Source organism: Parasteatoda tepidariorum, chromosome 9 (assembly GCF_982258835.1).
Source record: "Parasteatoda tepidariorum strain Cologne lab strain chromosome 9, Ptep-v5.0, whole genome shotgun sequence".
NCBI lineage: Eukaryota > Metazoa > Arthropoda > Arachnida > Araneae > Theridiidae > Parasteatoda > Parasteatoda tepidariorum.
In genome coordinates, this window is record NC_141763.1 from 49,978,156 (window position 1) to 49,993,672 (window position 15,517).

General features: G+C 28.0%; 1 protein-coding gene across 3 annotated transcripts in view; it reads left to right on the plus strand.

The window, feature by feature from the left end:
- Window positions 1-15,517, plus strand: part of Cad88C (cadherin 88C) — a 181,987-nt gene that overhangs the window by 64,925 nt on the left and 101,545 nt on the right. Inside the window, exon 1 of one of the 3 annotated variants that reach the window (XM_043039524.3) lies at window positions 7,420-7,516. The exons of the other annotated variants lie outside the window; for them this stretch is intronic. The gene's annotated coding sequence lies outside the window, so the exon portion shown is untranslated. Of the gene's footprint in view, window positions 1-7,419; window positions 7,517-15,517 lie in introns of those variants that run through there. 3 annotated transcript variants of the gene reach the window in all.

Below are 15,517 nucleotides of genomic sequence, written 5' to 3' on the forward strand. Positions count from 1 at the left end.
TAAGCTTAGGATCTTAAATCACAGATCCATTGCAACACAACAAAAAATGTTAAGGCTATTCAAATAATATTACATTGCTGTCAAGCTACAATCTTATATACCTCTTACCTGAAATTTTACCTCTTTTTCAACTCAGGATATTTCAGATAAAAATTTTAGTTCGACAGCCCATTAATAACTTTAATTGTAAAAGGTGCATTCAAAGTGTTGAGATATCTGAGTTGTGTGCTATCTATAGAACAGTAGTTGCTAAGAAACCATGGGCTTGTAGAAGCAAATAGCGTTATCTTTCTAGTGGCTTGTGGTATTTTTGGAATAAGTTCCAAACTAGGCCCATTGCGTCGAACAAAGTGATATTTAACTATAATGCCATTTTTTTTTAGTGCAAATTGATTATCCCAGTGGAAAAGTAACTTGCCATACAAATATCGGAAATTATTATCGTTTTATCGCTTAACGATAATATCTGCTATGTTCGTACGAATTGGCAAGCTTGGCTTCTTGGTTTCAATAACCGATAAGTATCTGATTTTTTAGAGAGATTGAGTGTCATTTTATAATAATTATTTACTAACGAAATTAAAAATTTGAGTACGTTTTTTGCATATTGTAAAATTTCACTTAAAAAAGAAAAAAGGAATTTTACAATTTTGTACGCTTGAACAAAATACTTATAATTATTAGGTTCTACTTCGCTTTGTGAAAAATTATTTGGATCAGGGATGTGTTTCATAGGGAAAAAAACGATATCATAATCAAAATATGTCATTATCTCACTTTTGGAAATCATTCAAAGATACTTATCTTTTAAAATGTTATCTAAAGTCTTAAGCTAATGATTGCACTGAACTTTGCAGTGACTGTATGACCAGAAGAGATGGACGATTTTGCTCAAATTTACCGCATCGCTAAGCATGAGATACTTACAAAATAGGTGACATAAGATTTCCTAAATATCAAAAAAAAAAACATTGTTCCAATGCCATTAGTATTTTTTTCGGTGTCGTTTATTTTTATTTCGCAAAAATAAGGAAATCCGTTTTTCTAATTAAGTCCAGTTGATATCATTAAAGCAAAAACGCAATATTCTTTTTTTTTTATGTATCGGAAATAAAGATGCGCAAAACTGAAAATTTTTTAAACATTGTAACTTTGAATCATTGTTGAACATATGTTCTGAAATCTTATTAGCTTTTAACAAAAACTGCCTAAGTAATTTTTCAGAAATATCTCATATATCTCTGATACAAATATTTAATTATTTTAAGTACAAATTTTCTCATTCATATTGGATCGAGAAATTTTCCTACTATTTTGTCAATAACATCTTACTAATTTCTGATCCAAATAACTTCTTCGTTTTGGGTTATAATAGGCTAATTAATTTTTTGTTGAAAAACTTATTTTTGAAAAAAAAAATTTAATTTTGAACCTTGATAAAAAAATACTTTCCTAATTTTAGTTAAAAACATCTTACTAGTTCTCTTTAAAAAAATTTTAGAATTAATTATATATCTATCTGATTAATTTCGTAAAAATTATTCTCTAGTTTTTATTTAAAACATTTAACTAATTTTTAGTAAAAGCATTAGTAAAAACACATAGCCTCTCAAATTTTGGTTTAAAAGATTTAACTTCTTTTAAGTTAAAAACTAGTTATTAAATTTTGTTAAAGGATTTTAATAATTTCAGTTGAAAATGTCTAATTAATTTTAAGTAGAAACATCTTACTGATGTTTACTACTTATCTTACAGATTATAGGTCATAGATCACACTGATTTATAACCCATAACCAGTAAGATAAGTTAAAACATTTAATTAATTCAAAATGGAAAGTTTTTATTAAATTCACTTATAAACAAGTTTCAAATTTTATTCAGAATTTAATTGTGTTTATTTTTTACCTTTTCGAAAACGCTGTAGAAATTTTAAACATAAACGGTGCTATAATGCCTCATACTATCATATCAATTACTGATGATATATATATATATATATATATATATATAATTTTTACCAAAATAATGTAATAATTTTAATACGCCTGCTGCCTTTTATACTGAAATGTCCCGAACTCATATTTATAGTTGTTTGGGTGTTTTAATGGATGCCGGACAAATTTTAAATTATTACTAAAATTCAATGCATAAACCTCTTTATTAACATTGTTGGCATCTCTTGAAAATATTTAAAACGAAAATCAAAGTAGGATTGGAGGTGGTGTTGAAGAATTAGAATGTTTAAATACAGTTGGGGCATGCATTCGACTTGATTGTTATTAAAGCTTATATGTTGAACAAGATAATTTTGATAGGTAACCGAGCTGGTCCTCAAGCTATTCTTTGCAAATTATAGAGAGGTCTGTAGATTTATCATCTTGTTTTTATCATTTCATTTCTTGAATGCAAAATTTGAAGCTGAGAATAAAAATTAAAATCAATGTGTTTGCTGAATTCCCCTTTTCACCATTCAGTTTTACTCCTCGAATCTCCATTAATCGATTCAAATGTCCTAGTTTTTCAATCGAAACTAATCAATCAAATTTGTTTTTTAAAAAATGCACTCAATAAAATGACAATTCTTTTGTTTGACTACATCCTGGAAACTGAACTTAAGGCAGCATTCCAGGCAGCAAAACACTAACCATCGAACAGCAACGTTGTAAAACATCGACCCGTCTTGACAGATTCCGTAAACACTTCAATAAATCAAAATGCCACAGAAATCGTGAAACTTGAAACCCTTGAGAAAAATCCTTCTCTGCACAGGTTATATAAATAAAAATCTGCATCTTTAACATCAGAGGCGAAAAAAAAAGCAGGAAAAGCCATCATAAAACAATGATATGATCTTTGAAGACCAAAGCACGTTCTCGGCTACCAGTTAAATGGTTGGTATCTTTTTTTCTTCGTAGGACGTCATTTTACTTCTTATCTTGATTAATTGCTTTCGGCCACCCAACTCCGAGCCTTCCCCCAACATTTTAAACAATGAAATACTGCCATCCTACGCCATATTAACCGGAAAAAGTCTTTTGTCTTATTCTGATATAGTACCCACCTTGGCGATGTTGAGATACTTCCAATAATGAATGGTTGGAGAAAGTATATGCCTACTGAAAGTGACCACCCGGCACATTACCGATATAATGTGCTGATTTTTAACTCCTTAGAGAGTAATGATTGTTAATAATGAGCCTTTCTGCACATTCAAACGTGCTTAGACTGATACTTAATATTTTGAATTCATTTGTTAAGAAAGAAATTAATCTTGAGTTTATCCATGATCTGTGTGTAAATTTTAAGACTTAAGGCTTTTAGAGGAAACTGCATCTTCTGAAGAAATATTTTTCTCATGGAACGCAATTTAGGAGTTTTAACCTTTCCATGCGTTGGTCTATAATGGCTTTTAGTATTAATTTTGTTACACTTATTTAGTGGCATAACTTTCATCCCTGAACCATGGTTTTCCACAAAAGAACATAACTTTACCATGTAAAGCCATGAATTATTAGAGTACTTTTGGCTATCGAACTACAATTTAGACAATGTATACTACTATCCTGTGCTATATTAACCGGAAAATATCTTTGGTCTTATTCTGATAAAGGAGCCATCTTGGCGATGTTGAGATGCTTCCAATAATGAATGGTTGGAGAAAGTGAAAGTGACCACCCGGCATATTACCGATGTAATAAGTAATGACTGATAATAATGAGCCTTTCTTTAAATTTCAATGCGCCAATATTCATATTTAATCTTTCGCCTTTATTTACTGATAAAGAAATTAATCTTCAATTTTTTCATGTTCTATGAGTAATTTTCAAGAGTTAAAACATTTGTCAAAGAACCCTACATTTTCTGAGTAAACCAATTCTGAGTAAATCATTTCAAATGGGACAAAATAGAATACTTTTCCCTTATTCATATTATGGCTTAAAATATACATTCTGTTCATCAGGCTTAATATAAAACTTTATATCTTTAGGTTATAATTCTCTTACAAACTAATTTAGTTAATGACTATAAACGACATAATCCGCAGGCCATTATTTATGCTTTACCATTATCACAATAAAATTACGAAGTTTTATCACATTTACCAAATTTTATCACATATTAGGAAACAATAGTTTTATTGTGAATTTTACGAAAGTCATTTCCAAAGCACTTCGGAAAAAATTACTAAAATTTCACATAAAGCCTGAAACATGGTAAATTTTACTATATTTGGATAGTTCTGCACATATTTTTTTTCTCAGTGAAAAAATACAATCAATCTAATCTATCTAAACATGGTCTGAGAAGAAGAAAAAAATGCCTAATTAAACTCGCATTAAATTAGTTCCATATTGAGATGTAATGTTAAATAGTGTCAAATAACATTTAAAAGACGAAAATAAAGTTATTGTACATTTGGAGCATATGATTGCGCATTGGAGCATATCTTGGAGCATATGATTCCGGCAATGCCTGATTATGAAATATTAACAAGCCCTCAATCAATAAGGCTTTTTTTATTAAATATTAGAGGCCGCAATTTTAAAATAGTAGTGAAAATATTTAAACGTGATATGAAGTCTTTTTACCTCTGCGCACGGTTTAGACAAACATAAGGTTAATGCCATCAAAACGTTAAGATACATTTCCAGAATAAGTACATCAGCACGATTACTGAAAATATTTTAGATTCGCCAAGTCTTACATTTAAAAATAATAATTTTTGTTATCAAAGCGTGAGCTGAATTTCAAATTTTTCGACCCACGCGTATCATGCTTGTTATTGAAGATAGTTCTGAAACATTGTGATGAACATGATAAGGAATTTGGAAAACATTTGTAAAATGTCGAAGGAAAGAAAATAAATTCAGTTTCTTCTCAAATCCATGTTTTATATTTCGCTTTTTTTACTTTTCTTTTCCACCCTGAACGAATTTACGGTAAAAATATACCGGCCCTCAAGGTGCCAGTACTTTCTACCGTAAAACCCATTTTTGCCGGAATATTTTACGGAACAAAAAATATGATGCACCGTAATTTTTACAGTGATAATTATCGTAAAATTACTGAATCACTCTAATTAAGTAAATATTACTGAAAAAATTACGGTGTAATATTTTACGGTAAAATTTCTTTTACGGATGATGCACCCAAAGTGCCAGTACTTTATACCGTAATTTCATTTTGATAAATTCCACACTATTTTTAATACATTCCACATTTAGAGATGAAAATGCTATTTAGCTTCATAATTGTCTCACGTATAAGTGCACTCATATCATTTAATCAGAAAATAATGCTCCGTCATTAAAATTTATGAATGAATTTCCATTTATAGACACGTACTATCGCCATTCCTGTTCACCTTTCATCCCCAACAAATATTTCATAAAAATAAGCTTTCTGCGACTGATAAAAATCAGTTATGACAATTTGACAAATATGGTTGAAAACTAAAGCGGAGAAATTTGATAAGAATGAAAGAGACGTCAAATTATTACAGCATTTGATAAATAAAAAAACTTAATTTGTCCTTTGAAACAAACTGATTTGATAAGAATAAAAAAATGTATTTGAGCACGATGATAATTTTTTTAAAAAAAAGAACTATTAAAAAATGGAAACTAAGTATAATACTTTCTATGAATGTTTTGATATTAAACAGCTATTATTGTTTTTTTTATCTTTATTTCTAGAAGAGCTTTTGAATTTCTTTCAAAACAAATAAGGATCTAAGGTAGTAAAAATATTCAAAAGTGCTAATTCAAAATACGTTTTCCTTTCTAAGGACTTAGATAGGACTTTTGTCACAAAACTTCACTGACTAAGATAATAAGATTTTGTTATTTTATTTTTAGTTTTGTTTAAAAAAAATACAAATAATTGCAACCTATTACTTCTTATAATTTGTGTACTAAAGTGCAGGCGAAAATAAAACTCACTGATATTTTATTTGCGGTTGAAACACAAAAAAGAAGAGTAGTAAGCATTAAATTAATAATGTCACGGATATTACGAATTAGGGTTTTTTCATTTTCAGTTTTTTTTCTTTGAAACCTAGCGATTATTTCAATTACATTTTTATGAGTTGCACTAAAATGCATTAAAAAAATATAAATACATAATAATATGTGTGTTTCAAAAGATACCCTCCTCATTACTTAAGTTTAAGCCAAACATACGATTAGCAATAATGATAATTACTTAATACTAGATGTTTTCGTTGATATTAAATAAACATTCCAGTTAAGTTTCTAATTACCTGAAAATGTAATCTTTATCGTAAATATAGAAGCGGCATTAGTTTAATGATTATTTTCGTCCAGGAATTAGATTTTAAGAGAAGAGATTTGGCTATTATTTTAGACAATTTTTGCATGCTCTAAATATAATCCTTGCTTTGCAATTCAATTTTTATGAGTGCTGTTAACATAAATGATTATAACTCTGGTTTGAAAATGATAATAACTATGATTAAAAAGTTAGTAAAACCAACAATCAAAACTTATTTATAATTTTTTTACCTTTGAGTTTTATTACATTGATTACTTTTTTGTACATGAACTTAATATTCTAAAAATATTTTTGATGGCTGTAAATTTAATGCAGTGTTGATTATATTAAATAATAGAGAAATATTTTATAGTTTGAATTTATTATAAATTTAGAAGTAATATAGAATAATTACTCATTTTATTATTCCTATAAACAATACTTATATTAAACCATTAAACCTTAAAAAATGGATGCTCAAATTTCATTAAACTTTCGAATTTTTGACGAAACCCTTTTTTGATATATGCTCCGAGTGAAAATTTCGTTTAACTGATCGCTCTTTAAGTATCGTCACTTCCTCGAGGAAACGAATTTCATCAAAATTAAAGGAATATTCCGTCATTCTATTTTTCCAAAAAAAAAAAAAGCGTAGTGTGTAATTTTCTTAACATTTCAAATAATCACTTTATTGTGGGCACCATATAGTTGGATTAATGTCGCCCAAACAGCAGAAGAAGGACAGATAGAATAGGGAGATAAATTACAAACGAGCCCATAGCGAGAATCAAATCCATGATCTTCCTGGTACGAGGCCAGCTCGTATAAAGTAATACAACAAATAAAGCAATACTACAAATAAAGTAATACTACAAATAAACTAGCATTTTTCTGTTAATATGTTCTGTTTTCTGTTTAAATAAAATGGTAAGACTGTTTTAAAGAATTCTTTGAAGTTGATTAGGGGATAAACAGTAAATTTAGTCCTACTAAATATCCTAATCATAAACCTAATTAAAATTATTTTAACCAAATTAGTTAAAAGAGAGATTATATTTATGAATGATTTTATTATGTTTGTTATTTTAACTTTTGTTTTGCCTTAATTTTTAAATACATGTTTAAAATATTTCTTTCCTTTTTCAGGTAAGATTCTTGGTTCCATTTAACGTTTTCAAGATTCGAAACATTTCAAAGAAAGTAACCTTATAGTTCAACTCGCATTTAAACAGCAAATATCAAGGTATTTTTATTGAACATTTTATTTGTGTTTATGAATTTATGTTTTATTTCCAAATAAGTTTTTAAAAAAAGGATATATTTTTCATACTTTTATGAAATTACATTCTGGAATAAGAATTATAAAGCGAAAGCAAGTATCCCGTTTGATTGTTAAACTATCCCTGCTGATAATCACTTTCTTAAGTATCTTTATAAATACATAATATTACAACTAATGAAAAGGGAATCTCTATTTACTATTTTCTGGATTAAAAATAATTAGTATTACTCAAATTAACAAAGTGATAAGTCATGTATTTTTTTAACAAAAAGCCAAAAAAAAATAATAACAAGGAAAAAAAAAAGTATTTAACAAGTCTCCAAACTTTTAAAATAATGTCACAGTATCTGTAGTTTAAAGAAAATTTATTATATAACTTACAAAGTAATTTAATATAATTAAATATAAATATAATTTAAAAATACATTATTACTTGATATGTAATTATTAATTAGTTTATTTATTTTCTAATCGTTAAAATCATTCAAATTAATCCATAAATCATTGAAACTTTGCGCAATAAGTAATAAAGACGAAAAAAAATTTCTCTTGTTTATCCAATTATTGAAGCACTTGAATTGTCGTCATAAGAACTGTAGTTTAAAGACAATGGATTATATTGATTAATCAATAAATTTAATATATCTGCTCATAATTAATATTCAAAGTCAATTTAGTTATAATTAAGGAATTTATCATTAGTCATTATTAATTATAAATTAAATTTTTTTTAAGGAATGAGTCATTGAAATTAATTCATAAACCATAAGTTAGTTCATAAGTCATTGATTTTTTAACAAAAAGATAGCAAAAAACCAATTGAATTCTTTAATTATTGAAGTAATAAAATTATTCGAAATATATTAAGTAATAATAATATTGTTCATAATTAATTATTAATATATTTAGTTAATTCATCATTTATTAAAACCATTCAAATTAATTCGTGAATGATTTAATTTTGAATAATAAAATAATAGATAAGTAAAAAATAATAATTTTAATCGTCGAGTTTTCGAATTTTTTTTTAAAATAGCATCATAAGAGCTATAGTTGAAAGTTAATGGACTATATCAATTAATAAATAATTTATTCAATCTGTTCATAATTAATCTTCAAAGTTAATATATTTATAATTAATAAATTCATATTATTAATTGCTAGACATTTTTTTTTAAATAATAAATCATTGAAGTTAATTCATAAACTATTAGTTAGTTCATAAATTTTGAATTTATATTGAAAAACGTAAGTTAAAAATCAATTAATTGTATATTAGATTAATTGAAAACTGATAATTAACAATTAATTAACAATTAAAAACTGATAATTAACAATTAATTAACAATTAATTAACAATAATTAACAATTAGATTAATTAACACTCAAATTATTAATGCACTTAATTAATTTGAAATAAGCGAAGAATTAATTAATACCCTATCATTTATTAATTATTAAATAATTTATTTATTTAATCCATCATTCATTTAAATCATTCAAATTAATTCATTTTTTACAAATTAGTTTATAAGCCATTTGATTTGAGAAATATAACAATAGCTTGCTAATCAACTTTTCGATCTTCTTAAAATGAAGTCATCGAATCTCTAGTTTAAAGTCAATTTATTAAAAAAAAAGTTAGTACTACTATTTGACAATTCATTTAAGAGCAGCTTTCAGTTCCTAGAGTTGTTCATTACATTTCTTTCGGATACAAAATTACAAAGAGAAAAATCGTGCAACAATTTCAGTTCGGTGGCTGAGCACGTTTAAAATTACAGTATAAGGATACAGTATGACATGTTAATCTAAGCGAACAAAAGATAAATGGTGTTCGAAACATCAATAAACCCTTTGAAACAATTTTTTTTCTTCATCTTCATTATTTTGATGAGCAGATCTCAAAGCTATTAATTTAACGAGAATCTCTGATCTCATATATGCCATCTTGCTTTTTTTTTCATCACATAAGCTTAGCAATTTTCTGAAGAGTTATAATTTTTCTTATACTTAATGCAATATAATTCTGGAATTCAATCACATTTTTATTGACTATTAATATATAATACTTAACTCAATATATAATACTTAACTCAATATGGAGTATATAATGTCAACATTATATACTCTAAAAACGGTATTGTTTAAAAAAACATTATCGAAAGAATTATAATTTATATTTTGCTACTTAATAGTATAATATAATTTAACTAGGAGGCTTCGCCACCTAGTTAAATTATTAAGTGGCCATAAGTAACAATAGCTTTTCCAACATATATTATCTTTTAAATGGAATGCAAGGGTAGCATGTTAAGTAGGTTTCTCAGATTAAATCCCTGGTAGCGACGTTATAATCATCAACTCATACTTTTTCTGTTTTATTTTCCAAAGTAATTTTCTAATGATAAATACTGAATACACAGCAAAAAATACAGGCAACCTGACTGTCGTACTTTTTACTACAAGTTTCCAGAGTTTTTTTTTCAAGTTTTCAAGTTTTAATTATTACTATAAAAATTACTGAATATCAGATTTTTTTATTCTATAACATGCTCCGGTAAAAATTGATTTTACGTTAAAAAGTACCGGCACCCTGAGTTCCGTTTTTTTATCTTAATTTGATCCAGAATTTTTTATAGTGGGGTTTATCAAGTCTACTATAAATAACAAAAAAAGACAGTTTGGTTTCAGTACTTATCAGTAATACTCCCCACAATGTCCTTGATATTTTAAAAATGCGATGCAACTTAGATAATATATTTCGTCATTTGGAATGTAAAAAAAGCCTAGTCTATACATTAAAAAAGCGCTTCCACTTAAATAAAACAGTTCATTATGACTGTTTCACAAAATTAGAAACAAAATAAAAAAAATATATGCATAACAAGATTTTAAGGAGTTCACAGCCCCGACAGTGATGAAAATGTTATTTGTCATTGTACACAAGAGCAGGAAATATCAATTTTAATAAGATAGCATCATGCTCCGTTCATAGACCATTAAATACAGTTATTAAAATTTAAAGAAAAAATTAATTACCTGCGGCTTAGCCCTTATCTAATTTGTGATCTATCCTTTAACACTAGGACATTATTATTATTTTGAACTGGCCTTGAACTTCACAAGACAAAGGTAGGCTTGATGGGCTCAGCTTATTTAATCTTTACAATCCAACGTTGATTGAATTTTTGAAAAGATTGACTAGAGACCACCGCCGGTAATTCACTCTGCAGTTAAAATAAAAGACAGCAAGAACTCTGAAAGGGATGTAAAATCTAAATAAAAGAAAAAGTGATCAAATTGTTGAAGAGATAGTGAAGAGGCTCTTAATGAGATTGTAGTTTTTTGAAATCAAGGCCGCCTATCCAGATGTCGATGGCTTCTTTGTATAGCTGACAGTTGACTTTAGTTGTGTGCTTTCTTAAATATGCTATCAATTAAAATCCCCTTGTCAAATTAGATTTATTATGCAAGTATTGGAAAAGCTAATCAAAATGTTGCTATAGAAAAGTTGTTGTTTTTTTAATATCAATTGAGAGCGATGAATCATTTTTTATTTTAGGCCTATTTTCTACTGGTACAATACACTGCCAGAAATTACTCGGAAAAAATGGTTAAAGAACAATTTATTTTACCACGTTCACGCAAAATAGTCAAATAACTATAAATAAGAACGCATTCAAAGGGTTAACTATAAGAACAACTGCTTATTAACTGCTTTCTTCTTAAACGGTAAAACAACCAGAATTTTATTCCACCAACAGGGCCCACTTAATGAAGCGACATAGTACCTTGCAGCTGAATACATATTATGGCCTAGATGGCTTACCTGTCAATCTCAAGATCGAGGAACGGGGGTTCGAGTCCCAGCGTTGACCCTACAATATTGCCTCCATTTCCTTTAGTACGTGAAAAGTTTTCCTCGCTCCTCAATTTATGACCCTGAACTATAGGAATAAGCCACTCTCATTCATACATTGATAGTAGCACCATAACGCTTCTCAGCGCAAAAAAAGTCTTGTATTTCCTATCTCATACGGTAGGTTAATTAACCAGATAAACTTTTTAAACCACGTTCCACGGTTCATTTGATAAACTCAACCACAATTTAACACCAATATCCAATACCTAACGAAAAGCCTAATTCCAATGTCCAATTAAATTTCTTCTTTGTGGTTTCGAAACCATGATAGTTGTAAGTGGTTTAAAAAACAGTATAGTTTTATATGCATAGTTTTTTACCATACTAGTTGTAAATGGTTTCAAAACCGTAATGGTAAAAAATTTTCTCTCCCGTAGATTTTACTGTTAATTGAAATGACAAACTGATGCTGGTTATTTTCCCCTAACTTTAGAACGAAAAATTTAACAGTGAATTAAATTTTAATTTATATGGACAATTGTGCCTATGTCAGTCCGTTGTATTTTACACAATGCACATTTTTTGTCAAAAATGATACTCAAAATTATTAAATTCAAGGGCATATTTAATGTATTTGACTGTCACAATCACGTGAAATCATTTTCGCAATAGTTTTCTGCATTTTATATTCAACAACAAAAAAGGAATCTTAAGCATGTTCCTAATGTATTTAATAATTTTAATATTAAGTTCTGATATTAAGTTGTATTCAAATATTAAGTTCTGATTCAATTTTGTGTTTTAAATTCGAATGATTTTTAGTATTGAAGTCCCCATGCGTTGGAAACACGTCATTACTACTAGGCGTATATTGTTTCGTTTATAATTTCTGTGTTAAATATTTCCCCTTACTCTAAACACCATGCTGCCAAAATAAATTACGTGAAAAAGCAGAAAACTTAAAATTATAATAATTCAAAAAAATAAATGAAATTAAGAAATTTGTAAAATTTCACTAATACAGTGACTTCCCAAAAAAATTACGCATAAAATTAAAAGTAGCGTTAACTGAAGGAAACTAGGATTCACTGAAAAATGAGAGAAAATAGTAAGATGAAATACATTTTCTTAATGTATTATTATTTTATCATCTTATTATTTTATCATCTTACTATTTTCTCTCATAGTAAGATGATAAAATTGTAAGATGTTTATCAATACTATTTCATCTTGCAAAATTAATGAAATAAAATTGCTGTATTTACGTAATATAAAACAAAATTACAAATCCATTTATACAAAATATACAACTGCTTTTGTAGCGTCTACCGTAATTTCAAAACATAATGTATCACATTTAATGGACAAAACACTCGCATAATTTTTGCTAGCATCCTTTAATATTTTAGATCTCAATAGAATTGGGGAAAAAAACTGTTGCCAAACATTTAGAGGTTAGTGAAACTTAAATTATCCTCTCGTTTGGGTGGATAAGTTGCAATATTTTGGCGAAAAAACCATAAACAGAAAGGTAGAAACCACTACTTTATGATCTTTTTATTACCTCACACTCTTCATTAACACCTGGAAGAGTCAATTGAAAAAAAAAAGGAAATCGAAACTGTCGGGAAAAAAAAGGAAAAACCTCAAAATGTAGTCAAACGTTCGTCGACTTTGTCAGCATGACTATCATGGGCGCTGACCGATTTTTATCCATTTCCGACAGCTTAACGTCATCATTAGATGATATCTTTATTACCGAAACGATAGCTTTTTTAGCAATTCCAAAGACAAAATTCAGATTTTTTTTTAAAAGTCTTTGATGTATACACGTCAATGATTGGAATGTTGGCGGGAAAACTATTGGTTTTCTCGCGGAAATGGTGTGAAAGGCCATCGACTTGGCCATAAATTGCTGTTTTAACAAAGAAAATTTCCGAAACTTATGCATTACTTTCGTTTTCGAAGGCGTTGGTTAGAATTTAAAAGTGATTTCGATTTTTCACACGAAAGTTTTCTTCAGTCGATTAGTATGTTAGTATGAAATTATGTTATTATCAATGAATTTTTTTTGGTCAAATTTTCTAGAATCTTTTTTCCTAAATTACAATTTTATGATGTTCTCAGACATGCCAGTTTAAGAATAAAAATTGCAATTTGAATTGTAAGTAGAACCATGTTAAATTAAAGTTATAATAATGCGACATAAACCCTTTTAATCACTTATCTGATGCAGCATTTTGTATCAGATTATTGTCGCGCAACATATGGCCCGACTTTGCAAAATACACACAACTCAGGTTCAGATAAGCTACTTAATTGCGGAAACAATACGCATTTTGATGATTTGTTAGCTCGTAATAATACTAAAATGTGTGACACTATTACTCCGCTTGAAAAACCAATTCAATAGCCACTGCACTAAAAACAGTTAATCTCTATTCTTAAGCACTTAAAGTTTCATAATGTAATTCTTTAGTTGCTAGCCATCAATTGCAATATTTTTTTTGAAAAAATTAATACTATTAAAATTATTTATTGCTAATATATTATTTATTACTATATATTATTTATTGCTAATATATTATTTATTACTATATATTATTTATTGCTAATATATTATTTATTACTATATCTTATTTATTGCTAATATATTATTTATTACTATATATTATTTATTGCTAATATATTATTTATTGCTATTGCTAATAATTTATTGTTAATACGATTAAAATTATTAATTGCTCAAGTGATATGCAAAATCTTACAATTTTCTTAAATGTACCAGGCTTGAGCTGCGGTGGTGGCTTAGGGGATAGAGAGTTCGCCTTCTAATGAGGTGAACCGGGTTCGAATCCCAGAGATGGTTCGTCGATACGAATTCCGCATCCGGCTTGCACCGACCACAGTGATGACGTGAAATATACTCAGTGGTAGACGGATCATGGGTTAGAGTCCCCTTGCCATCAGGTTAACCGTGGGAGGTTTTCGTGGTCTTCCTCTTCATGTCTCTTCCAAATGCGGGTTAGTTCCATGACGAAAAAAACCTCCACGAAAACAAAATTCCTCACAATACATGATCCAGGAGTTCTCTTGTCTCCTGGATTGGGTTAAAAATTGCAAGGCTACGTAGCTGAACATTAGTAGTAGTTAAACCCCAAAAAATTGGGTCTGCTGTTCAACGACGATTATAAAATATGAAATAAAAATGTACCAGGCTTAAAAAAGTTAACCATCGTAGTAAATCAAAGGCAGCCATTACACAATGCACTGTTAATTTCATTACTTGATAGCTTGAAATGACATAATGTCATTGGTCATAATTCTAGACTTAGCTTGTTGATTACAAACTACCACGAGGAGTCACGACTAAAAGTATGTCTGGCATAAAATTGATTCAGTAGCAATTAAAAAAATCTTTACAAACACTACTATACAATCAGATTACCGGTAGAAGCCAGTTTTTTCAATGATTCGTGCTGAGAGTTCCAACGTGAGGGATTTTAAACATGAAAATACTCGGGTTCCTTTTAGTTGTCAGCTATCAATTACAATATGTCGGCAACCCAAATTTCGTTTTTAAGCTACTAAAAAAATCAAGCTGTAAATTGTATACCAGAGACTGGCAGTTGTCAAAATTCGTAGAATTAGACTTCAGAAAAGACTGCTCTAATTTTGGCTAGCAAAATTTTATTTATTAGCTTCGTTTTTGAATCTGTTATATTTGGTAAATTACGAAAACAAAACTGAATATGGCACTCGATTTCTATTTCTCTGTTTCTTATTTTATAGTAAGTAATTAAATTTTAAACTTATATAATTACAATATTGTATAATTTTCTGCAATGTTTAGTTTAAATTAATAAACAGATTTGAAATACTAGATCGATGAGAAAATAAAAAAGTTCTTAGTTATATTAGTTTTAGTTTTCTACCTTTTTTTAACTAATAATTTCGCCCCTCTATAATTATAATATATATCAAATCAATATCTTTGTTATTCCATAATTGCACTCTAATTTGCTTTAATAAAGTTATATGTCTGTATTATATTTTGCTGAAAGACGTACATGAATTATTAATTTAGCTTATTTCTA